Source organism: Sarcophilus harrisii, chromosome 4, assembly GCF_902635505.1.
Source record: "Sarcophilus harrisii chromosome 4, mSarHar1.11, whole genome shotgun sequence".
Taxonomy (NCBI): domain Eukaryota; kingdom Metazoa; phylum Chordata; class Mammalia; order Dasyuromorphia; family Dasyuridae; genus Sarcophilus; species Sarcophilus harrisii.
The window spans coordinates 366,454,589-366,481,212 of NC_045429.1; the positions used below are offsets into that span (position 1 = coordinate 366,454,589).

General features: G+C 36.7%; 1 long non-coding RNA gene across 1 annotated transcript in view; it reads left to right on the forward strand.

Moving 5' to 3' along the window:
* The first annotated feature begins 1,101 nt into the window (after window positions 1-1,101).
* The window catches only part of LOC116423360, a 96,935-nt gene continuing 71,412 nt past the window's right edge, over window positions 1,102-26,624 (forward strand). The window contains exon 1 of the long non-coding RNA XR_004233946.1: window positions 1,102-1,351. This is a non-coding gene — a long non-coding RNA (uncharacterized LOC116423360). The remainder of the gene's footprint in view (window positions 1,352-26,624) is intronic.

Below are 26,624 nucleotides of genomic sequence, written 5' to 3' on the forward strand. Positions count from 1 at the left end.
CTGCATTTATCTTAAAAAAGTATAGACTGACCTTTGGGCTTCTGGATCAGTGCCCGAACACCCACCCTTTGGGGTAATTCAATCTTGTTGAGTAGAGTTTTCAATTTAAAAAAAAATGGTCTCTTCAAAAAGTGATCTTTGTGGGGAGTACGGAAACTGTGTTGTCAGAGTTTCCCTGCCCTGAGGGTGCCTGAGGAAAAGTTTTTGTGTGTGAGAACTTTGTCTTAATTCTTCTGGAAAAGTACTATTCATTCTTCATTGGTTTTTGCCTCAACCATGTATCTTTCTTCCAACAAACTAATCTTCCTATCTTATTCTCTTCTCTGGCACTCCAAAACCCATCTTGTTAATTTGCTTTGAAGCCCTGGCAAGTCATGCTAAGCCTTGACCCTTTTCTCTGACTGGTGCCACCTGGCTCTGAGTGTCAATGCTTTCTCCTCAAATTACCTTGTATTTGCTTCTAGTGCTCTATTGCCACATTCAGGTTCCTACAAGTTGTTGGAAACAACTATCTACTAAAAGCTACAGTGCAGAGAGTCTAATTTTCCTACACAATCTCTTCCCCACTGGCCACAACAAATTATGTTTTATCAGAATATCTAAGGCAAAAAAACCCATTTGGTTACAATAGAATTCAAGATAAAGAATAAGAAATTAAAGTAAGCAGCAGGTGTTTCATCAGCTGTTTCCTCAAAGTGTCTTTCTTTAGTCCCTGGAGAATGAAAATGTCCCTCCAGTGCCTCATTAGCAAAATGCTATAAGGTAAGGAACATAAAGGGTATTGATATCATATGTAACAGCTGGAATCTCAGTGCTTATGATTATGTTGTTTTTTGGGGTGGTTATAGTAAAGTCCCAGGCTACTGCAGCATTGGGATGAAAGTGTTAGAAACCTCCAGCATTATCTCTCAACATGGACCTCACTTGTTAAATTTCTTTGTACTGCTTCAATATTGGTACCAGCATGCCCTCAGGCAAGGTCTGTTAGGGAGGTCCTGTCCTAGCTCTGAAGGGAATGAAAAGAAACCCAAGGAATATTTCTGATTCCAACTCCATATTTCTTTTCTTTTCTTTCCATCTTGGTCTTTTTCTCTAGCTCCGTGTTTGTTGCTAGGAACCTTCTTGCTTTCTCATGAGATGGACATCCAGCCTTTCTTAGGTGTGCAGGAAACACCCTGATCCTATCAGAGAACACACTACCTGGCTGACAATCTCTGCATCCAAGTGACAGATATCCTGAGACCTACAGACAAATGGATGCTGCGCCAGAAGTATTCCTTATTGGCAAAGGCAGCTCTGCTGTACCTGGGAACATACTCCCCTGTGGAAATGTTCCTCTCTCCAGGAGAAGGTAAGCTCCTTGAGGGTGGCAACTGCCTTTCACTTTATTTTTGTATCTCCAGGACTTTGCCCAGGGTAGATTTGTTAAAATGAACTGAATTGTGTGAAGGGAAGAAAGTCAAATTGCATCCCTGACAGAGCTTCTTAACTCTTACTGTGTCATAGACCCCTTTGGGAAGCTAATAAATTCCATGAGCCTCTTCTCAGAATTATGCCTTAAATACATAAACAAAATATAAAGGATTACAAAGACAACATTTTATAGAAATACAGTTATGAAAATATATTTTTTAATTTGAAAAAGTTCATAGATGTCAGGTTAAGAATGCTGATTGAAAGACATTGTCTGGAAAAAAAATAATTGCCCAGGAAAAGCAGTGATATAGTGGAGTGTGATGTAATGGAGTCAGAGAAGTTTAAATTTGCTCCTGACTCCTAGATTTGCTCTGAGTTCAAATCCTGATTCTGCCATTTGCTAGCTTTGTGACTGTGATTCATTTCATCTCTCTGGAACTTCATTTGTAAAATTAAGAGGTTGAATTGTATAACCTCCTAATGTGTTTTCCAGTTCTAAGTCTATAATCTTGTGACTCAGGTTTAATTCTTATCTCTTACTGACTCCTTACTGGACCTCAGGTTTTCAAACTGTAAAATGGAAGGTACTGGCCTATATGATGCCTAAGATCCCTTCCAGCTTTAAATATGTGATTTCAAGAGAAGATAAAAATTCAATATGTACATATTTGAATGTGGCTGATTTTACAGTCAAGAAACCTAGGAAATCCCTAGACTCAGTGTGAAATTTTCTTAAGCCTAATATTTCATTTAGTTCCTGAATCTGTGAGGTATAAATGCTTTACTATCTAAAACTTAATTCAAGCAAGCAAGGTAATTCCCTGCCTTGGGCTTCACTGTCTATGTGGATAAACTAGGGATAATGCTGATGATATCTTTCCAAGATAGTCAGGGGGATGTAGAGAAGATTAAAGTCTATAAAGTACTTAGGGTATAGCAAATCAGTACTTACAGCAGGGCTTTTAGATTAATTAAAGTAGAATCTACCAAATCTTGAACAACCATAAACTGTAGATGTAATTTCAGAAGCTGGAGGCAATAGAGAAAATAGCTGAGTTTGATCAGAGCTCAGCTGAGTTGTACATTAGGCTTCCCATAGAATGTCAGACCTGAAATGCTTTAGCTGATCAAGTGACAACTGCCTCAACCGATGAGACACCAAGTTGAAAGCATTACCTCATTGAGACAAATTCTGGTTGGCCAATTGTCCTTTGGGAACCAATCTAGTGTAGCTTGCATATGTGAAAACTACTTTTTTTTAAATAGGGGCAGGTAGGGTATACAATACAGTGAAGCAAAGAAATGCTGCTTAAGCATCTCCCAACATCTGCATTTGTGAAGTCACAAAGTAAAACTCATTGATTCACATCAATACTAGACAGAAACCCCCTGTCTAGTATTGGGCTTTGTTTTTGGTTTTAAAATTTCTGTTCATGGCAATGTTGTTTGTTTTGTTTTGTTTCCTTCCTTCCTTTTTTTTTTTTTTTGTAAATGAACAGTGTAGAAAGTGATTTTTTTTTTTTTTACAACCATCTTTAGATATTGGGAAGGTCAGACATTGACCTTAGATCCTTCCTTAGATCATTTTTATAGTTGAAATTTTCTGCAGATGATTATTCCTTTTATTTTATTTTTTTTTTTTTGGTATTCATTTAGACTGTGCACTGTCCATTCAGTTGGATCTGGAGAGCACCAGAACAATTACCATGGCTAGATTGCTTGACAAATTACTTTAGATTATGTATACATTTGCTATAGAAGGTACTTCCATTCGACTACCTTATACTTCCAATGTTTCTTCACTTTCCCTTCCTCCCCCTCCTCTCTTACTTCTCCATCTTGCTCCTTCTCTTCCTCTTTGTTTACCTTTCTCCCTTTTCTTCCCATCATTTTCTTTTTCTCTTCCTTTTTGTCTCCCTTGTCTTCAACTGCCCCTCCACCTTTGAATTCTTTCTCTATCTCCAAATATGGAATTTAACCAAATGAAATCATCCAGGTTTTCTTCATGCAACGGAGATTGGCTAGAGGAAGGATGAAAGTGCTTCAGAAGCAAAGAAAGAGCTGAGAGGAAGAGAGATTTATGGAATTCTGCTCCGGATTTCATTGATTCATAGAACAGAACCATAGAATTTTAGTGCTGAAAGGGTTATTAGTAAACATTTGCACCATTGTTTGTTAACCTAAGTTATACTACAGACTGTTTTGAATATTTAAATTGTTGAGAAATACTTGCTAAGCCCAATCTCCTCATTTAAAAGATGAAGAAATGAAACCTAAGAGATGTTGACGAAGTTGTCCAAGGGCTAGTTAGTGACAAAAAAGGAGACTTGGTGGACTGGGGGAGGTCAGTGGAAAGAAATTTGTATTTATATAGTTCCTACTACCTGTCAGGTACTTTTCTAAGAGCTTTACAAATATAATCACACTTGATTCTTACTATAAACCTGGAAACTAGAAGCTAATATTATCACCATTTCTGTGACTTGCCCTGGCTTATATAAGTATCTAAATTTGAAAGCAGGAAGTTTTTTTTATTATAGCTTTTTATTTACAAGTTATATGCACGGGTAATTTTTCAGCATTGACAATTGCAAAACCTTTTGTTCCAACTTTTCTCCTCCTTCGCCCTACCCTCTGCCCCAGATGGCAGGTTGACCAATATATGTAAAATATGTTAAAGTATAAGTTAAATACAATATATGTATACATGTCCATACAGTTAGTTATTTTGCTGCACAAAAAGAATCCGACTTTGAAACAGTGTACAATTAGCCTGTGAAGGAAATCAAAAATGCAGGCGAACAAAAATAGAAGGATTGGGAATTCTATATAATGATTCATAGTCATCTCCCAGAGTTCTTTCCCTGGGTGTAGCTGGTTTGGTTCATTACTGCTCTTTGGAACTGATTTGGTTGATCTCATTGCTGAGGATGACCACTTCCATCAGAATTGATCATCATATGGACCTGGCCATCCTCAGCAACGAGATCAACCAAATCATTTCCAATGGAGCAGTAATGAACTGAACCAGCTACGCCCAGAGAAAGAACTCTGGGAGATGACTAAAAACTATTACATTGAATTCCCAATTCCTATATTTATGCCCACCTGCACTTTTGATTTCCTTCACAAGCTAATTGTAAAATATTTCAGAGTCTGATTCTTTTTGTACAGCAAAATAACGGTTTGGTCATGTATACTTATTGTGTATCTAATTTATATTTTAATGTATTTAACATCTACTGGTCATCCTGCCATCTGGGGGAGGGGGTGGAGGGTAAGAGGTGAAAAATTGGAACAAGAGGTTTGGCAATTGTTAATGCTGTAAAGTTACCCATGCATATAACCTGTAAATAAAAGGCTATTAAATAAAAAATATATATATTATATAAAAAGAATTGATCATCATATAGTATTATTCTTGAGTATATAATGATCTCCTGGTTCTGCTCATTTCACTCAGCATCAGTTCATGTAAGTCTCTCCAGGCCTCTCTGGAATCCTCCTGCTGGTCATTTCTTACAGAACAATAATATTCCATAATATTCATATACCACAATTTACTCAGCCATTCTCCAGTTGATGGGCATCCACTCAATTTCCAGTTTCTAGCCACTACAAAGGGGGCTAGCAGGCAGTTTTGATGTGAAACAAGGATTCAACCATTTAATCACTTAGGAAAGGATGATTCTTATCCTTTAACTAAAATGTTCTCTCTTTCAAAAGAGGTTTGTATATTCACTCTCATTAGGGTATCCTCCTAATCATTTTATTTATTTTATACAGTTTGTATTTATCTGTGAATATATATCTGCTGAGTAAAACATAAACCCTTTGAGGTTGAGGTTATATTTATAATTCTAGTGCTTGATTGATTGATTGACCTGTAAGTCTAGGTTCACTTGAGAAAATATCATTATGGTAAAAATTTGTATGTAGTAAAAATATTCAATTTAGCCTCTGGCCCTCTTACAGAATTTCTTAGCTCACTTGAACTAAGAAGGATCTTAATTTTTTCAAACAATGTTTATTAGAACAAAATAATAATTTATTGACAGAATTTGGATAATCCTCCAGAATATATGTAATGAAATAAAATATGCATTTTTATTGAATATCAGAGTTGCCCATATAACTTTTGTGTTAGAGGTTTTCATTTAGATTTAAGGCAAATTATAACTTTAAAGGTTATCTAGTATAGTGATGAGAGAGTTACAACCTACAAAATTCCCAGTGCTGACAAACCAAATTAAAATGTAATTGAGAAATGATTAACAAAATTTAAAATAATATAATACAACATAGATAATGTTAATTTATAGTTTTCTAAGTCAATATACACTCCAACACCATTAATATTGTCCAATATCTCACTTTTACAAATAATAAAACTGACACTCAAAGACTTGTCCAAGGTCACATAGCTGGTGACAGAGACTGGCAGACCTGGGATGCACACCTGGAGTTCTCTGGCTCTGAATCCAATGCTTTCCCCACTGTTTCATGCTTCCTTTTAATGAAATAAAGTATATTTTTGTGGGATTGTAATATTCCAGGTTGCCTCTACCCAGAAACTCTGGGAAATATGCTTTATGGCATCCTCTATCTAGTGGTCATCATTAAAGCTCCTTACTAGCACTAAAGTCAAAGAAGACAAACATTATTAACACTTGGAAGAAAACAAGGTAGAATTTACAGCAAGTCTCATGAAAAAAAATAAAAAGCATCCAATAAAAAATCCTTTTACCAGATCATTTCAGACATGTACCTAGGTAGGCTTCCCAGCAGGTGCCATCTCAGTTTCCCAACAGGTAGCTCTTCCTGTAGTTTTGCAAAGATTCCAGCAGGTGGCAATAGTCTCCCTTCATTCTCTTGGAGCTTCTCATAGTCATTCTGAATCAAGTTAATTTAGCTGGGAGGTGTCCAACTCAAATAGAAGCAAGGACCACTCACCTTACATAAGAATCGCCCCTGTCACATATTAGAAAATCACATATTATCATTATTTATGTTCTACTATATTATATTTTATTTATTATTAATTTAACTAATTTTTGTTGATTGTTATTAATTTTTTGTTGATTATTATTTTATTATGATTAATTTTTATATTTTCCCAGTGTCATTTTAATCTAATTGTGCCTCTTGGGATGTATTTGATACCTTTGCTTTAGGGGACCTATGACCTTTGTCAGGGAAATTCTTCTCTGTCCAGCGAGGTGATGAAATAGAAAATCAGGCCTGGTTCAAATCTGGTCTCAGACAAATCAGTAAATGTTTATTAAGCACCTATTACGTGCCAGGCACTGTGCTAAATGCTTACTAGCTATGTGAACCTGGGCAAGCCAGTTAATCTCTGTTTGCCTCAGTTTTCTCATTTATAAAATAGGAAAAATATAGCATCTGCCTTCCAAGTTGTTGGAGAATCAAATGAGATAATAATTGTGAAGCATTTATACAGTGCCCCTCACATAGGGCTATACAAAGGTTAATTAATATTTAAAAATAGGGATAATAATCACATGTAACTCTCAGGGTTGTTATGAAAATAATAATTGTAAAGTGCTAAACACAGTGGCTAGCAATAGTAAATGCTATGTAATATTAGTTATTATTATTGCTATTATTTTTATTATAATTATTGTAAAATGGGGACAATAATAGCAGCTACTTCTTAGGGTTGTTGTGAGGATCAATAGGATAATAATTGTAAAGCATTTACCACAGTTTCTGGCACTAGTGAGTACTATGTAACTGTTGGCTACTCTTACTATTAATTTCCTTGTCTTGGCAAGAGACACAGTTCTCCCTATGCCATAACTTTACCACAGGGCCAGAAAGCCTTCTTACTCCTTATATTATAGCTGACCATTATCCTCACAGAAGTTGCTTCTGAGGACCAAGGCACACTACTCCATTTATAGCTAAGCAAGTCCTATCCACTGATACTAGGTTCAGACAGTATCTGACAATATTCCTCACTGGGAAAGAAAAGGAGGAAAAGAATACATTTTCTATAATTATGACACTGGCTTGCATACTATGATCATTTAGGAAAAAAGGAAGAAAAAAAGGATACCAAACAAAAATCTCTTTTTTCTTCTTGGGAAATAAAATCCAAGACCATACCAGATTTTCCCTCTATAATGAAAACTGAGACTAATACTATTTTCTGGAAGTAAACCAAGTGAACCAAGCACATTTGGAGCAACAGACTTTGGCTATGGGACCAGTAGATTAAAAGTTAATTATTATTGTTATTATTACTATTATAAAGATTATTATTACAATTTTATCCGTTATTATTTGAATGTGAGGAGGCTCAACCTGGGGTATGAGAGAGCTTGTTTGGTGGCTATTAGGATCGGGGCTATACACATTAGATAAAACTGTCTTTGGCTGTCCCTATCTAGCTTTGTTGCTATTGCTGTGGTATGGCCTGGATGCTAAGTAGGGTACATGATACCTCTTTGGCCTAGTTTTTTCCAAAAATAGAAATCCACGGGTGCCCCTACCCTACAAAATTACTTTTTGATCCACTCTCCAAAAGAATGAGAATTGCTCAAATAATGGTAGTGATTCTCTGAAGGTCCTTCTTTTGTTAGTTCACAAAGCTTTTTTTTTTTCTCTTGAGGTCTCTATCAGATCTTTTACATACACAGAATATGCACATTAAATAACTGAATAGTATAGAACTATGTTTTGTTTTTTTTTTCCTGTTTCTATAGCAATTCAGTGTGCAAAGAGCCTTTTATAGAACTGGCTCCTTTAATGAAAATAATATTCTGTATTTATGTGCCGCTTGTGGCCCCAGGAGTTGAAATCATTTCATAGACAGTATCTAATTTGTTCTCACGGTATCTCAGTAAGATAGGAAAAGAGTTTGGTGTTGTAGGATTATTTTCTACTAAGGAAGGACCATAGAAATTGGCTCTGGGGAAATTAAAGGATCTGTGTATGAGCTATATGGAAGGATTTTCTGCCTCGAATGAGTTACTTGGGGATGTGGTGAGGTGGCTGCCTTGGAAAGCCTTTAATGAAATAGAAAATATTTATCTCAGCTGCTAGCCTAATGGTCCTGCCTACAGATAAGGGGATGGAGTAGGTGACCTCATTGAAAGATCCTTATGAGCCCCGAGATTCTTTTATTTTCTCTTCTTAGTAAAACAGAGAATGGAAATGCAAGGAAGTTATGAGACTTCCTCAACACCAAAAAACCAGTCTGTCAGAGATCGAAACTGACATCTTCATATCAGTATTTCAAGATTAATATTGAAATTTTAGATCACACTAACTCTTGATATTGTTTAGTAGAAGGGTACATGTTTTCTCCCCTCCCTTCCCTCTTTTTCTCTCTCTTCTCTCTCCAGATTTGTGATTTCACTTTAGGAATTCTTTCCACGTTTGCATAGCATATTTGTAACTTTTAGGTTTAGGGATAATAGAAGGTTTCACATACCTAGTATATTTCAAAAGCGAAATTTTAACCCAGGCTTTCCTAATGCTAAAGTTAGTTCTCCATTCACCATGCTGTTATCTTTCACTTATGAGAAGGATAGATAGATAGAAGATAGAAAGAACATTGCACTTGGTGTTACTATTTAATCTCTCTTAGTCACAGTTTTCCAATTTATAAAATAGGGGTGATAGTAGTATTTACCTCAAAGAGCTTTTGTGAGGAGAAACTGAAATAACAAGCATTTTGCAATACTTAAGAGTCATATGTTAGCTATTATGTATAAGTACATAAAGTACATACATTGTAAAATTCTCCCATAAATTCATACTGATATAATTATCTTTTATAATAAATATATTCAACAATAATCTGCCAAATATTATTAAAAGTCTTCTATGTTTAGGTCATTGTAGTAAGTGCTGCAGGAAATGTAAAGTTTAGATAACAGCATAGAATACATAGGGCACTAGACAACTCAGCCTCAGCCTGTCCAAACCAGAATTCATCTTTTCCTTCAAATCCACTTTCCTTCTTAACTTTTTTATTTCTGATGGGGGCATGACGCAGCCTTCCAGTCACCTAAGTTGCCAATCTTGGAGTCATCCTTGACTTCTTTTTCTCCCCACATATCTAATCACTTTGTCAAGTCTCATGGTTTCTATCTCGATAACATCTGTTTAATTTGCCCTTTCTCTCTACTCAGAGGGCCATCACCCAAGTTAAGATCCTAATACTGGCCTATTACAACAGCCTTCTAATTATTCTCTGAATCAAGTCTCACTTTTCAATCTCCCTTCCATACTATTGTCACAATGATATTCCTAAAGTATAGGTTTAATCATAACATCCCTCTCCTCCTGATGTTTCAACAGCTTCCTATTATATTTAAGGTCAAATAATAAACCCCTCCATTTGACATTTAAAGCTCATCACCACCAGGTGCTAAATTGCTTTTCCAAACTTATATCTTATTCTTCTTCATACACTCTTTTTTTTTTAACTATAGCTTTTTATTTACAAGTTATATGCATGGGTAATTTTACAGCATTGATAATTGCCAAACCTTTTGTTCCAATTTTTCCCCTCCTTCCCCCCACCCCCTCCCCCTGATGGCAGGTTGACCAATACATGTAAAGTATGTTAAAGTATAAATTAAATACAATATAAGTATATATGTCTTAACAGTTATTTTGCTGTACAAAAGTCGGACTTTGAAATAGTGTACAATTAGCCTGTGAAGGAAATCAAAAATGCAGGCGGACAAAAATATTGGGACTGGGAATTCTATGTAATAGTTCATAGTCATCTCCCAGAGTTCTTTCCCTGGGCATAGTTGGTTCAGTTCATTACTGCTCTATTGGAACTGATTTGGTTCATCTCATTGCTGAGGATGGCCACATCCATCAGAATTGATCATCATATAGTATTGTTGTTGAAGTATATAATGATCTCTTGGTCCTGCTCATTTTACTCAGCATCCATAAACTCTTATGACCTACTAATTATCTGCCTTACTGTTCCTCACACAGAACAATCTATCTTCTATATGCATATCATTGCCCATGCCTGGAATGAGCTCTTTCCTCACCTCTGCATGTTAAGAAGATCTAGTTTCCTTCAGAACTCATTTTAGCTCAGGTGCTATCTTTTACATAATGGGTCTGATTTCTTGTTTTCCCTTCCCAACTGCTAGTGTCAGCCCCAAAATTACCTATAGAAATCACATATAAAATCATATAATATAATGTAGCATAATATATATTTTGTGATAACTTTATTATGTGTCTACATGTTATTTTCTCGGACTGAACATAAGCTCATTGAGGACAAGGATTGTTACCTTTTTTTACTTTAAATCATTAGTGTTTAGCATTATAACTGGCATATAAAAAGGACTTAATAAATACTTCTTGATTGATAATGATAAGGGAAATATGACACACACAGATAGCTCTAATAAAACATAATACATGATAGATAGATGAAAGAAAAACAAACAAGGTGCTTTAGGAGATACAGAGGAGGAAGGTCATTCCTCCCTAAAGGTATTGGGGAAAGTTTCCTGGGGAGGCATTTCAATTGGTCTTTGAAGCATAGATGGAAATTCAACAGCTAGTGAAGAAGGTGTAGTGGTAGGAGTGAGGAAGTGAGAGGTGATAGAGAGAATATTCCAAGCATAGGAAACAGTGTGAGAAAAGGCATAGAGATGATTAAGTATGGGGCATGTATTATGAATAGTGCATAGATATCAATTATATGAGATAAAGCTAAAGAAGTAGAGTGATATCAGATTGTATTTCTAAAGAGTTCAGTATAAACCAACCCTTTTTCTAAATGCACTGAGAACATTTGTGATGAAAAGAAACCCTGTAATGAATCCATTGTGTAAAGAAAAAAAAACCACAACCTCAAACCCAAATGCAAACTCCAATCTTAAACTGTTTGGGAATTTATTTTTTTTTTTTTTGTATAAACTCATTTTTCTTAAATCTTGGTGCTTCTTTCCTGGATAGTATTCCTGAAATGGCCAAAGTCTATCCCTCTCTTCACCATATGCTTTCCATCAGGCCTTGACTATTCTCCTCTGATCTCTCTTAGAGTTCACTAAGGCTGAGCTCCTTGAGTGTACTTAGGTTGGCTGATGTGACCTCAGAGATTCACTCAGGAGTCCCAGACTGAGTGGTGATTCCATCAGCATGCTGCCCTCCCCATCCAGATGACTCTATGCAGAACTGGTGTTTTCATTACTCTCACACAGATTCTCATAAACATTTATTTATAGCATGACCTCAATACTAATAGGAAGGGGGTGGAGCCAAGGATGATCTGGTTAAAGCACCTAAATGATGTTATATAAATGACTTCATAGGGCTTAAGATTCTGGGCTGCTTAATGTCACTCTGGAATAATCATGCCTTTCTCTATACTCAATGAAATAAAATGAGAGTTGGCCCTCAGGCTCCACTTCTTCACTCCCTATGTTGTATTTTCTGGTCTAGTATCAGTCACATTTCCAAATAAAGACAATAAGCCTACAGCCCCTGGAAGCTGAAGGATCAAAGCCAATTTATCAGGCAACAAAGGCCAGAAAAAAGAAGCTTAAAAACAGAAACTAGAAAGCAACAGATCGACTTAGGAGGGAAGCCTGTAGGGCTGGGAGGCCAGAAAGTGGACTGTGTGTGTTTTTTCCACACTCCCCACCAGATTGCTCAGTTTCATACTGTTCCCCATTTATTGCTAATTGCTGTCCAGGAGAGAGAACTTCTCCAATCAGTTTTTCATATGCTAGAGGATGCACTGATTACTTGCTTCTCAAGTTCCCCACCTTAAATCTCATATGATGTGAAATCTGTATTTGCAGAATGTGTAGAGATGTTGGCAATGAACAATGGACAGAAGCGGTTCCTGAGGATGGGGAAGGGGCAGGACAGTGTGTGTGTGTGTGTGTGTGTGTGTGTGTGTGTGTGTGTTGTGCTGACCATCCTGCATGGGTGAAGAAGAGACTGAATCCAGAGACAAACAGCTTGTGCTCTGCTTGGGGTACAGAGTGGCTTATTTCCATAGTCTGCTGCTCTTGCTGTGTCCACACAGCTGATCTCTGGAATCTGTTTTGTTATAGCAAGTATAATGTTGATGCCCTTTATTCAGTTGTGTCTAACTCTTCATGACCCCATCTGGGATTTCCTTGGCAAAGATAGTGGAGTCATTTGCCATTTTCTTCTCCAGCTCATTTTATAGGAGAGGAAACCGAAGTAAACAGGATTAAGTGACTTACCTAAAATCACACAACTAGTAAGTGTCTGAGTTTATTTATTTTTATTCATTCATTTACTTACTTATTCGCTCATTTATTTATTAATTAATTCATTTATTTGCTGAGGCATTTGGGATTAATGACTTGCCCAGGGTCACACAGCTCAGAAGTGTTAAGTGTCTAAGGTCGGATTTGAATCTGGTCCTCCTGACTTCAGGGCTGGGACTCTACCCACTGTGCCACCTAGCTGCCCCTGAAGGCATATTTAAACTTAGGAAGATGAGTCTTTCTGACTCTAGGCCTAGCACTATCCATTATACCACCCAACTGCCTAAGCAAATGTAATGGTCGTTTAAAAATAAATGAATGAATGAAAAAAAAAGTATTGTATTCATCAGCTATCAGGCACTGCGCAAATGCACATAGAAACACAAAAGTTAGACAATCTTTGCCTGCAGGGATCTTATTTTAGTAGTGAAACAACATATATATGGGAGGGTCAGAGAGATACCTATATACCTACTTATACACACACACACACACACACACACACACACACACACACACAGGGAATGGAGTGAGAAGAATCACAGGGATAGTACCCTAGTTATTAGGGGAGGTCAATTAACAACCCTTTCCAGAATCAATGAAAGTATAGTAGAATTGATTTAATTCCTGAGCCTAGTGCAGAAGGGAGAAAGGTAAGAGTTAGAAAATATGAAGTCTGTGAATCTGGAATAAGTGAGATAATAGTAGATTAGTTGAGTTCGCAGTTACCCTCTCATCAATAAAGCAGCTAGGCCCAAGATGGGAGTTTCAAAACTGAGTGAATTAACTCCTCCAGAAACTGGTAGAGGCAGTATAATTTAATGTACAGGACCTACAATCAGGATATCTGGATACTAATCTTAATTCAAATACTTTTTAGCAGTATTATCGGGGCAAATTAAAAAAAAAAACTCAGCCTGAGTTTTCTCATCTATAAAAGGGATAAAATAATATTTGTAGCTGTTGCTATTCAACCTTATTTGACTCCTTGTGGTTCCATTTGGTGTTTTCTTAACAAAGAGACTAGAGTGGTTTGCCATTTCTTTCTCCAGATCATTTTACAAATGAGGAAACTGAGGGAAACAGGGTTAAGTGACTTACTCAGGCTCACACAGCTAGTAAGTATCCAAGGACAGATTTGATCTCAGGAAGAGAAGTCTTCCTGACTCCTGGCCTGGCACTCTGTGCACTACAGTGCCATCCAGCTGCCCTGACATTTGTAATACTGTACTTCATATATTGTAAGGGAAATATTTTTGAAACTCAAAACATCATAGAAATGTAAGCTATAATTATTTTTGGATAATAGGAACAAAAGTGAGGATAGTATTCAGAGATAATTCTAAGGTTTTGAGCCTAAGTCAATGGTTGTAGCAGTGATAGAAATGGTAAAATATATTATCCACATTTCTGTATATTTCAAGGCTATTTAGGAGATAGCAGAGTTGGGGATATGGCATAAAAAAACTGATTTGTGATTTTGGAAAAATCTCATTACCTCTCTGAGCTTGATTTCACATTTGTTTGGCAGGGATAATAATGCCTGTTTATCCCACAAGTTTGCAGCAATGATTAAAGCATATAACAAATGTAAATGTGAACATGCCATATACATTTTGGGTATTATTATTGACTTTGACTATAAATTCTCAGAGGATAAATCAATAATGTAATCATCATTTTTCTCTGCTTTCATCCAGTACTTTTGTTTATGGTTGCTATATCTTGTATCTGTAAGATTCCTTTTAAATATTTTTAATCTTTTTTTTCTTTTTTATCTTTAAAGAGATATATTTTATTATTCAAGAAAGCTACTTTACACCTTGTGGTTGAAATGAAGATGGCCATTCTTCTTTTTCCTTTTTTTCAAACTTTTATTGGTATCTTATTTTTTCATTGCATTTGTTTCCAAATATATCATTTCCTTCCTTTCTAAGTGATAAATTCATCAGTTTTAGCAAAATATGAAGTGTTCTATACCCAGTCACCACTCTTGTTCTATTTCTTATTTCAAGCCTAAATTTACTTCAGTGGCCTCCCAACTAGTTTAACTGCCTACAACTTCTTCCATCTCTAATCTTCCTAAAGCATTAATTGAATCACATCACTCCTTTGCCCAAGGATCCCCAATGGCTCCATGTATTTTATCAGAACCATTTCTATGGTTCCCTAATAGGATATTAAAGACATTCCAAAAAAGGATTCCTTTCTTCCTTCCTCACACTCTTCTCCATCTATTCATCCTTATCTCCTATTACTCCCCAACTTCTCTAGCAAGGTCCTGATTAGTGGAAAATAATGAAGCCTCTGAAGTAATCCCATGTATTCAAATTCACACAATTCAAAATTATGGTCATGTCAAAGATGATCACTGTTTCTAGTCCAAAGAAAATATGTAATGTTAATTCAGATAAGGTGACCACTTTGGGGGGGGGGGGAGAGATACATTATTGGCACTAACTGGAATCTACTCTTCTACACATATTCTTTGCTCATTTAATGCTTTTGCACTATCCACAGCCAGAAAATGTTTTTTTTTCTCTCTTTTTTTTGTTTATTCAAATCCTATTCATTCTTCAAAGCTCAGCTGAGCTTTCTTTAAGTTTAGAGCTGACTCAGGAGGTAATAGGAATATAGACTTTATTTTTTTTCCCCAAATTTTCCCCTCCTTTCCCCACCCCCTCCTCTAGATGGCAGGTAGTCCAATATATGTTAAATAGAACATAGACTTTAAAAAACAAAGCATTTGTTAAGAGCCGACTGTGTACCAGATACTGTGCAGGAACCATAAGTTCCTCAAAGGCAGAGACTGTTTCATTTCTGTCTTTTTATTCTTAGCACCTAGCATAGAATTCAGTTCACAGTAGGTGCTTAATAAATATGTATTGATTGCTTTATTGAAAGAGAATTGGACTCAGAATGAGGACACCTACTGCCTGTTCAATCCTGGGGAGGTTACTTTATCAGTCTTCCTCAGTTTCCTCAACTGTAAAGTAGAGATAATACTAGCACTTGCCTCCTAGGAATTGTTGTGAGGATTAAATAGGATGTAGCTGGCCCGGTGTACAATAGGCTCTTCATAAAACCTTTTTAAAAAAACCTATGTTCTTATGACCTCTTGAGGCAGCTCTAAGTTTCAAAGAGACATTTTGGGACATCAAACCTAAGCTTTTTCCTTTCTGCAGATTTCCACTTATTGTTCCTTTCCCTGGGGCCAAGTAGAACAATTTGAGGCTTTCTCTTACATGACAATCTTCAAATACATGAATATAGTTAGTGTCACCTTTCTCTGCCTCCTTCTCTGCAGGCTCACATAGGCATAGCATATTTTAAATAGCTGTGTTTATTTTCTAGAAGAATTGGTCTTGCAGTGTAAGAACCATAAACAAGATAACATGAGTGTAACTTTGGCATTTCTTGCCTTTACAGTGAACTAGAAATATAGTTATGAGATCTTTAATTGTTCAAATTATGCCACATTAGTAGCAATTTGTGGAAAGAGGACCAATCTGATACTAATTACCCTGATTTAGCAACCTAGCACCAAGGACCTTTTCCTTGGTGAGTGATGGCCACAGTTTTTCCTATAAATAAATGCTTCTATTCTTTTGGTCAATGTGGAGAGGAGAAAGAGAAAGAATGACCATTATTAAAACTATTTCAATAGCAATAAACACATTTTGATAGGATTGTGAAGTTTGCAAAGTAGATACTTGCCTTGGTGATCTGTGTTGCAGGCATTCATTAAATATATTTCCTATCTACTTTCCCTTTTTTTTCTCAGTTTTTTGGAGGGCAATCTGATTTCATGGCCTTTGGCAGTTTACCCACCAAATCAAAATTTGGACTTCTCTGTTCAGACACTGGCAGGTATTGATGAACGCTGTGCCTTTTGGAAATATCTCTCTCTCTCTCTCTCTCTCTCTCTCTCTCTCTCTCTCTCTCTCTCTTTCCCTCCTCTCTTTTTCTCTCTCTCCCTCCTCTCTTTTTCTCTTTCTCCCTCCCTTCTTCCCTCCTTCTCTCTCCCTCTCTTTCCCCTTCTCCTTCTCCCTCTCCCTCACTCTCTTTTTCTCTCTCTTTCTTCCTCCCTTCTTTCCTCCTTCCCTCCCTCTCTCTCTCTCCTCTTTCTCTCTCCCTCTTTCTCATTTTCCCCCTCTCTCTTTCTTCCTCTCTCCCTCTCTCCCCCTCTCTCTTATTTTACCCTCTCTCCCTGCTTTCTCTTGAAACTTGGATCTTTGGGATCATTCTCAGGTCAGGTTTACTTTTACCCCATGTCCCTTCATCCCTTCAGTCCTTTCATGATGGACTTTTGATAGAAATGGGGAGGCTTACTGGAAACTAGATGGGGCTTTAACTCTTTCACACTAAATGGTGACTGGCAGTTAGTCTTTTTTTCATTATCCCAGGAATGATATCTTGGGAATGACTGCAGTAGATTGCCTCCTGTATGTAGGTACATGAAGATGAAACAGACCACTTCTGCCATGGAGCCTTTCTAAACCAATATGATAAACATTGCCATGGGAGTTTCCTGAGGAAGTGACTTTGATTTGCCCTTGAAAAATGTCCCTTAGTGACTCCCAGACCCCTTTGTATAAGTTACTGTGCTTGGAAAATGATAAATACTTTATAGAAATTTTCTTAGACACTTGCCATTCCATTCATGCCTCTAGAGGTCCTAAATCTAAATTTCCAGGAAAAAGAGAAGCCAAGGGCAGTGCCCCATGCTTATTCCTCCCTACAAGCTATTCTCTACTTCATTATATTTAGTAATAGACTTTATCTTCAGCTGGGAACATCAAGGATTGTCCCAAAGTTGGGTGCTCAACCAAAAGTAACCCTGCTCTACCATGGAGACTCTTATGGAAGGAACCATAGGCTTTCTTGGAGGGTTTTAAATCCAAATTAAGCAATGTCAAATCTTTTTACCCATTTTGGCCTAACCCTAATCTATAGCAAAAGTTAATTTTGTCTTTCTCTTCCAATCTATAGGCCCTAGATGTTTCCTTTTGTTTTCCTCTTGATCCATGCTACACCCTCTCAGCACATTTGCTTATCAGTATATGATATGAACAATTCTTCCTCCTCCACCACTTTCCCCCATTGAAATTCTTCTCTTCCTATAAGATTCATATCAGGTATCTGTCCTCTGTAAAAAAAAAAAAAAAAACGTTCATGACCCCAGCATTTGTAAATGATTAAGTCAATTAGTCCAGTTGTCATCTGTTCTATTAAGTCTTACATACATTTCCATAATGCCTTCTACATTATCTTTTTCTTTCTTTTTATAATTGGCAGCAGTGTGGGGTATTAAAATGAGTGCCTAGAGCTAAGAGATACCCGGACTTAAGTTTAGGTTTGCTAGCTGTGAGAGCCTGACCAAGCCCACTAACTTCTCTGAAACTTATTGTTCCTACCTCTATATGGCAAAGAACAAGTTCAAAAGTAGTATGTCTGTAGTTCTGATCCCATTGGTGAATTAGAGAATCAATTCAGTCCCAAACCCAATTTGAAGCTTGTGGAGGAATGATAAGCAAAGGGAACCTGTAGTTGTCATTCTGAACCTGTAGAATTTTCCATTTGGCTTATTTATAGTGCTTAATTGCAGCAGAAGTCTACTGGAACTACAACCACCAGAAAGTTTATAGGTGTATTGCTCAGACCTAAACCCAGGTTAAGAACTTTCAGAGCTCAGACAAGGAGGGCAGTGAGTAAACTTTGCCCTACATCGGACTACTTTGGAACACTGAAAGCTTTCAGGTCCCTAAACTGAGCTGTCCTTGAGATCTTTGAATGATACAGTATTAGGACCTGAGGACTCAAGCTTAGCCTAATCACCTGTCAGAAGTTGAAAGAGCCCAATTCTAATATAAAGCCTAAAACAGGAAGTAGGTTATAAAAATGAACAAATAAAAAAAAAATCATAAGATAAAAAGTTACTATGGTGACAAGGATATCTGAGACACAAATCAGAAGAAGAGAATGACTCCAGAACATCTTGTATGTGAACTCTGTTAAAATCCAAACCAGCGAGGTAGTAATTAGCCACACACTACTTTTGAGGAAACAGTGGGCTCTTCAATTAGTAATAATTTGGGAGTTTGTATAAAAAGGGCTTGTGTGGTATTTAATAAAGATTTCTAACTTCATGAAAAGGGACTCCAACTATGGAAATAATATAGAATGAGATGGTCCTGAAGTCCTGATTTAGGGATCTTTTGGAACTATAGAATAGTTCCAGAATTTGAGTGGGTTTTCTACAATATGTTATCAACAAACGTTTAAGAGAGAATTTGATAGCTTTGCACAATTCTCTCACTCATCATTTCTACCTTTTGGCTTCCCTAATTTCCTTCAAGTCTCAACTAAAATCCTTCCTTTTGCAAAAAAATTTCATTCCCCTTTAACACTAGTGCTTTTCCTGTTGATGATCTCCAATTTATCCCGGCTATGTCTTGTTTGGTCATAGTTGTTTGCACATTGTTTTATTCATTAAATAGAAGCTTTTGAAAGCAAAGACCATTTTACCTCTCTTTATATTCCTGGCACATAGCATGGTTCCTGGCAATAATAGATGCTTAATAAATGCTGTTGACTAACTGACTGATGGACTCATGAATAAATTGGATTTAATACGAGGCAGAGTTTCACAAACTTCTCAGCCTCACTCTCCCTTCCAGAGTCATTAAAGACCAGTGGAAAGATAAAAGTTAGGATGACTGATGCTGGCCCGGATACAGTGAATGATTTTGATATCTTTGATACTTGAACAATCTCTAAGCATCCTGCAGCAACTGCTTCAGCCACCTTCATGGCTGTTGGAACAAATTATTCTTCTCTGCCCATTTCACTGGCAGAATTCTTCCCATGCTTGGGGTTGAGCTCCTCCCCTCAATTTACTGATAGATTTGAGGTCCATTGGTTCTGATTTAATTCATCTGAAGAGAGGTTTTTACTGGGGTGGGGTTGCTGCTCATGTTACAGCTTCTTGGAGCCACAGATGAGAGTCAGGTAAAGGCAGACTTTGAAAGTCCTATAAAGGGGCTAAGCAAGCCTCACTCCAGAGTCCTCCCTGAATACCCCAAACATACCCAAATCCCATACCTTGGTGTCCATGTGTATGGTGTATATGTCTATGGGGGAGGTGGGATGAAATAGGGAGTATAGATACTCATCATATTAGACAAAGATTTTAAATACTTCTCCATCTTAACCTGGTCATTTTGTTCTCCTCTATACAATCCAGGGCCTCCCACTTCTAAAGAAAGTTTGTTTTGTACATATGAGTTGGAATCAAAGCCGGTGGAAAGGTTATCTTGTTTAAACAAAAGCCCTTTGTTTTTTCCTAGATGTGGCTATGGGGTAAGAAGGAGCAGGATTTAAGAAATCATTCCACTGTCTGGTCAGTGATCTCATCTCTGATCCTAAAGCTCTGGAGAGATGAAGCTGGAACTACGTCTTCAAAAATAATCTAATTCTAGGGGAGAACAAAAACATCCAACATAGGTGTGTTTCTGCCTTTCTTTCCATTCAAACAAAGCTGCTGTATTCCCATAGGGATTGGGACTGTGCCTGTGATTTCATTAGTATGGGGAATTCCCTGATGAAGAAAGTCATTCTATCAATGCAAGTCAGCATCTTCTCTGCATCTTAAAGTGTTAGAGTGGCTGAGAGTTCCGAGAGGTTAATTGTCTTGGCAAGGTCGCAGCCAGCATGTATGAGAGAGGCAAAACATGAATGCTGCTGTAAATGGCTTTGAGACCCTGTACTGGGCTCCTTCTCTATATTCCCATGCTCAGTATATTGTAACATGTTTTAGAAGGCCCCAGGGGAGACTGTAGCCAGGTGGGGACTAGAAACAGTAACAGACTTACATCTTTAAGTCTTTAAGAACAAACACAATGTCTTTTAATCTGTGTCTCCTAATACTATCTACCAAAAGGCAAGAACACTTGATAAATATTTATTGATAGATAAATTGATTTATTGGTCGATGTGGTGACTCATGAATGGGACTGAGATCTTGGGATCCTAATTTTATTTTTTTCCCACATTTCTGGCATGCAAGACTCCCACTTTTATTTTATTTTTCCCTTCTACATCCTCTCCTTTGTGTATGACCACTTGTTAGGAGAGAGGGTTAGCAAATGGTTTATAATGGAATTTTAGGAACCTCCAAGTGCCACTTCTCTTTATGTTACCTTTCTTTTAGATTCAACTAATTAATTCACAGGTAATACTTGAGGATCTGCAATATACTCAACTCTGTGTTGAGTGCTATAGGAAATAATAGAGATGTAGAAGAAAGTCTTTGCTGTCTGTGGACTTTTAATCTAATAAGGGAGGCAAAACTCATATACCTGAAACAATTAGAAACTCAAAAACAAAAGTCCTTTGCAGATCTAGAATTCTATGAAATCACTAAAATCAAGTTCTCATCATTGTAATTATCATTACATTAATAGTCATTAAGTGCTAATAGTAGTTATTAATAACTGCTAGGATTAATATAGTGCTTTAAAGTTTGCAAAGTATTTTACAAATAGTATTTCATTTAATGCTTATAACATCCTGGTAAGTAGGTGCTATTATTATTCCCATTTTGCGGCTAAGGAAATTGAGACCTGTCCAGGATCACCTGACTACCAAGTATCTGAGATGGGATTTGAATTTAGTCCTTGACTCAAGGTCCCGAGCTCTATCCACTTTGTCACCCAGTGCCATAAATGCATTGTGATTCCAGAGTAAGAAGAAATGTATACTTTGGGGGTAGGAGGAGGGGCGGGGCAATGCTGGTGAAACAAAAGTTCCTGATGACTAAACCTCTGCTGATCTAGAATGATCTCAGTCTTAGAATTCCTAACCTCAAAGAACCGCCAAATTTGGAAGAGACTTTAGGAATCAACAAATCAGAATTTTTCTTTGAACAGATTTGCATCAATATTTATTAGGGAAAGTGGTCTCTATTTTTCTCTGTTTTTGTTCTTCCTGGTTTAAGTATCAGCACCATATGTGTGTCATAAAAGGAATTGGTAACACTCTGTCTATTTTTCCAAATAGTTTAAGTAGTATTGGAATCGACTGTTCTTTAAATGGGTACCAATTCCTGATTGTGATGCCATTAAGGATAATTATGGTCAGTAAATGAGAAATCTTCCATTTATTAAATGTTTGGCAATGGAGATACACAGAGAAGTAAAAACAAAAACAAAAGCCAAAAAGGAGTATATATTATTATAATATGTATCATGGATCATGTAATTAAGTATGCAAAAGATATATATAAAGTAAGTGAAAATAATCTGAAAAAAGGAAGGCTGTGTGTGTGTGTGTGTGTGTGTGTAACCTGGAAAGGTTTATTGGAAAAGGTTTATTGGTGTAGTGGATAGAGCAGCCTGAAGTCAGAAGGTACCTGAGTTCAAATGTGATTTCAGACACTTAATATTTACTAACTGTGTGATCCTGGGCAAGTCACTTAATCCCAATTGCCTTGTTAAAAAAAAAAAAGAAGAAGAACAAATGAGTCTTGAAGGAACCTAAGGAAATGAATAGAAAGAGATACACAGCAATAAAACAGGAGATGTGGAGTCATGTTAGGAGAACTATAAGTGTAGTTGTATCCTGGAGCATGTGTAGGAGAGTAAGGTCTAAAACTGAAAATATAGGAAAGAATCATGTCATGAAGAATAGAACCCATGAGGCTCACTGAAGTGGAGAAGAATGTGATGTGATTGGATGTATGCTTTTAAAAAATCAGCTTGAAAAGTAAAGGTGTAAAGGAAGGATTGGAATAGGAAAAGATGGGTCAGAAAGACAAGCTAGGTTATCATAGCAAGAGAGAAGGACAAGGGCCTGAACCAGGGGTTTGGTTATATGAGCAAAAAGAGATGTTCAGGATGAGTGAAAGTAAGGAGTGGAGGTTGAAATTGTGGTTGCTGGGTTCGGTGATTAGGGGGATGGTGGTGCCTTTTACATCACCAAGAGGTAAGTGGAGGTGCATGATGCATGAGCTACAGGCTCATTAACTGTAGAGAGACCAAGGGTAGAGATATAGGTCTGGGAATCATCTGGAAGAAGATGATAATTGCAGCCATGAGAGCTGATGAGATCATCAAGTGAGATAATACGGATTGAAAAGAAAAAAGGGTCTCAGGAAAGAGCCTTAGGGAATACCCAAGATTAATGGGCACAACATATTTGAAGAATTGTCGAAGGACACTGATAAGGAGGTCATTTGAAACAATAATGAGAACAATTCAGGTCGAATGGTGGGAAAGGTAACCAATCAGGTGAATCCCCATTTCTTCACAGTGACTACAAATTCTCTCACGATGTGAATCTCAGGCTCTAGAAATGAATTTACTTTGCCTGTGGGGCTAAGATTTTCTGGGATTAGTTTCAGGTCTGACCTTGGACATAATGGGGAAGCAAGGAATACATGGTGGTAGCACTAAAACTGTCTTAGTACTGATGGAATTTACTAGGAAGGACAGAATTGGTCTCTGTCAGGTCGGGATGGTTGGTAGCCCTGGAGAAGGCAAAAGGAAATGGGATCAAGTGTTCAAGTAATAGGATTAGCTTTGGTAAGGAACAGAAATCCCTAGCCTTCTGGAGAGACAAAAAAGTTTAGGAGAGAATACTGGATTTGGTATTAGGAAGACCTGGGTTCAATTTTTTCTTCGATGTTATATGAGACCCTGAACAAGTTACTAACTGCACCCCAGCCTCAGTTTTCTTATATTAAAATGGGAATAATAATATAATAATAATAATTTGTAGAAACTGATATAAAATGAAGCGAATAGAACGTGGAAAACAATCTGTAGAACAACAACAATGTTGTAAAGACAAATAACTGAAAGACTCAAGAATTCTGATCAACAGAATAATCAATTCTAACTGGAGAAGTCTGAAGACAAAACATGTCACTCATCTCCTGATAGTGAGATAATGGACTCAGAATAAGACGTGTATATGTATATTTGTAAAATGCAAATGTAGGAATCTGTTTTGTTTAACTCTACATGTTTGTAAAAGGAGTCTTATCTTTCTTGTTTTTTCAATGGGGAAATAAAATATAATTTTTAGAAGATAAAATAATTTTAAAAATATATTTACCTCATAGAATATTGTGAGGCTCAGATGAATGAATAAATGAACGAAGGAAAAAGCATATAATAAATATTTTAAGCCCTGGAAAACAGATTCAAAATCTAAAGGAGTTTCTCTTCTAAAGGTATTTCTATTCTAATGAGAATAAACAATACAACTAGAACAAAGGTATGGTCAGGAAGGGGGACACTAGTTTGGATACTTTTTGAAATGGTAAGAAAAATCATAGGAAAATAGACCAATATATCCTTTTCAGTACCAAGGCCAATTTTGATTTGATTATGTTCCCATAACTGGAAAGTGGTAGGGTGGTAAGGGAAAGGAAAGGAGTTTTGCAAACCTTTAAATTCCATCCAAAAGCTGGTCATTATTAATTTTTTATGGCCAGAGCAGGATGAAGGAGAAAATAATGAATGATGCTGAAAAGTTGTAGTGAATATCCATTGAAGGGCAATAAGCAGAAGAAACTCATGATAACCTTTTCTGGAAAGCAGGAGGTTAAGTCATCTATCTACTCTAGGGGGGAAAGAGGTAGATTTTAGAGGAAAAAATAAAAGAGAATGTTTAGAAAAGATTCCATAGAGAATGATATAAAGAGTATATTGTAGAACTGAGTCATTACTGAAAAACAATAAAGGCTCAGTAGAAAGTATGTAATCTAATTTTGTACTGCTCAGTTTTAATCTGCATTATTTACATTTTCCATTACTTTCTTTAATCTAGACAATCAACAAATTGATAAATCAAGTACAAGTTTTTAGTATTTGTTGATTTCTGAGGTGTCAATGCTTGCACTGAAAATTTAACAATTCTTTCTTTTATTCTAGCTGGCTATAGCACACCCCAGATTATAGGTTGGTGTTTGTTAAATTTTGTGAACAAATTAATGTCTCAACAATAAACTAAAAAAAGTATGTGTGCTTATATTTCTAGTCTCAATAATTTTAAAAATACCCAGCTTTTGACTTTTAATGTCATGTAATACTTGAACATACCAATAAGGTAACAAATTATTCCTTTCCTTATTCTTTTATTTAAAGAACTGATTTCCTGATATGTATTTGAAGGCATTAATAATGCCAGTTAAATTAAAAAAGTGCCATTTTGGGTTCAGTTGCTGATAAACTCACTAATAACAGATATTTGCCAGGATACACATAAGTAAAATAAGAGAGATCTTGAAGATCAATAACTTTTTCATTTTCATGTGTTCTTGTGAACTAATTCACCACTTTCTTGTTTACTTCTCTTTAATGGCTGGAAGAAAAGTTACTTCTCATTAAACCAAGGAAAAGGGTAGGAGTAATTTCATTGTCTTCACTGAAGGGTTGCAGACCCACTGATTGAAAAAGTCCAGGGAATCTTATTTTCTCTTTGCAGAAATGCAGATAATTTCATTTTCTTGGGTGGTCTAGGAGAGGAACACATCTGTGGAAAGCTTCCATTTATATAAGTATCCAAGGACTTGGACTAAGGAATTAGAACAACAGCACTTTCTATTATAGGGCTGACCATTGATTCATTGAGTAACCTTGGCCTATGCTCACTTTCTTGAGTTATTTCATCTGGGCCTCATTTACCTCATCTCAATAAAGCAATGTCCATCAAGCCTTTGCAGCAATCCATTAATTCCTTAAGTGCAGCTGTCACAAAGTGGCAATTATACTTCCACCTTCACCATCAAGAAATGGGTTAGCTGCCTCTTGAGGAGGTTCTCGGTACAAGCTGGCTATAATTTTTTGCTGGAACTCACCCTTCTTAATTCCTATTTCTGTCTCTTGTTTTGTTTACCAGCCACTTGCAGTCATAGCCAAAGGAGGGAGGAACTGTGACATAAATAATAAAGAATATCTTATTTATTTAATAGAAATAAGATCTAAGTGGTCAGAAAAGTACCTCCTTTTCTTTCTGATTAATGCTCAGCACATGACTTTGAAGATTCTCTCATTTTCTCAGCATGGTCAACTGAATTTTCAAAGTGATGGGAGCATACTAACAGATTATCTGAGTCTGTCTCTTCCCTGGGAGTTCTCAGTAGCTATGAGATGCAGGAATGTGGATGAAGAAAATACAAAGACAAGGGTTAGAAGTGGGAGGAAGACTCAGAACCACATTTTCTTTTTTTTTATTAAAGTTTTTTATTTTTCAGAATATATGCATGGATAATTCTTTGACATTAACCCTTGCAAAATCTTGTTTTCCAATTTCCCTCCTTCTTCCACCCCCTCCAATAGACGGAAAGTAGTCTAATATATGTTAAACTACATTTTCAGGGCCATGCCTGCCCATGCTTCTGTGGGGGCAAGTTCTTATCAGCCTCAGAATACAAGAGTGGCTAACCCTTATAAGCTCACTAATGAAATCTCTCCTATCATTCACAGATAGATATAACTCAGAAGAAGCTGATCAAGGAGTCATACTCTGACAGAGACATTAGAAAATCAGAATTATTTCCCTTGGACAAAAGTACCCAAGTCATTGGTACAGAGGGAAACATAACACAAGGCTTCCTCTTTCAGGATAGGAATAGCAGGTTTTGGGCAGTGTGACCACAGATGTCAAGTTTAGGGACTTGGACCTCTTTGTTGTAGAACAGCATTCAGCCTCTATCTGGAAAAACTCCGAACAGTAAGCAGATAGGAGTGTTTGGACCTGAAACATCCTGTTCTAATACAAGACATGAGCTATCTAATGTCTTTAATTGATTCTATGAAATATGATTTTCCACAAAGTACAGCAGTCATTCCATCAGAACTCTTTAATTGAAAGGGTACAAAGGGAAATTGGTTATTAATAAAGATATTAAGAATCCTTTAAAAAGCTCACAATAGCACC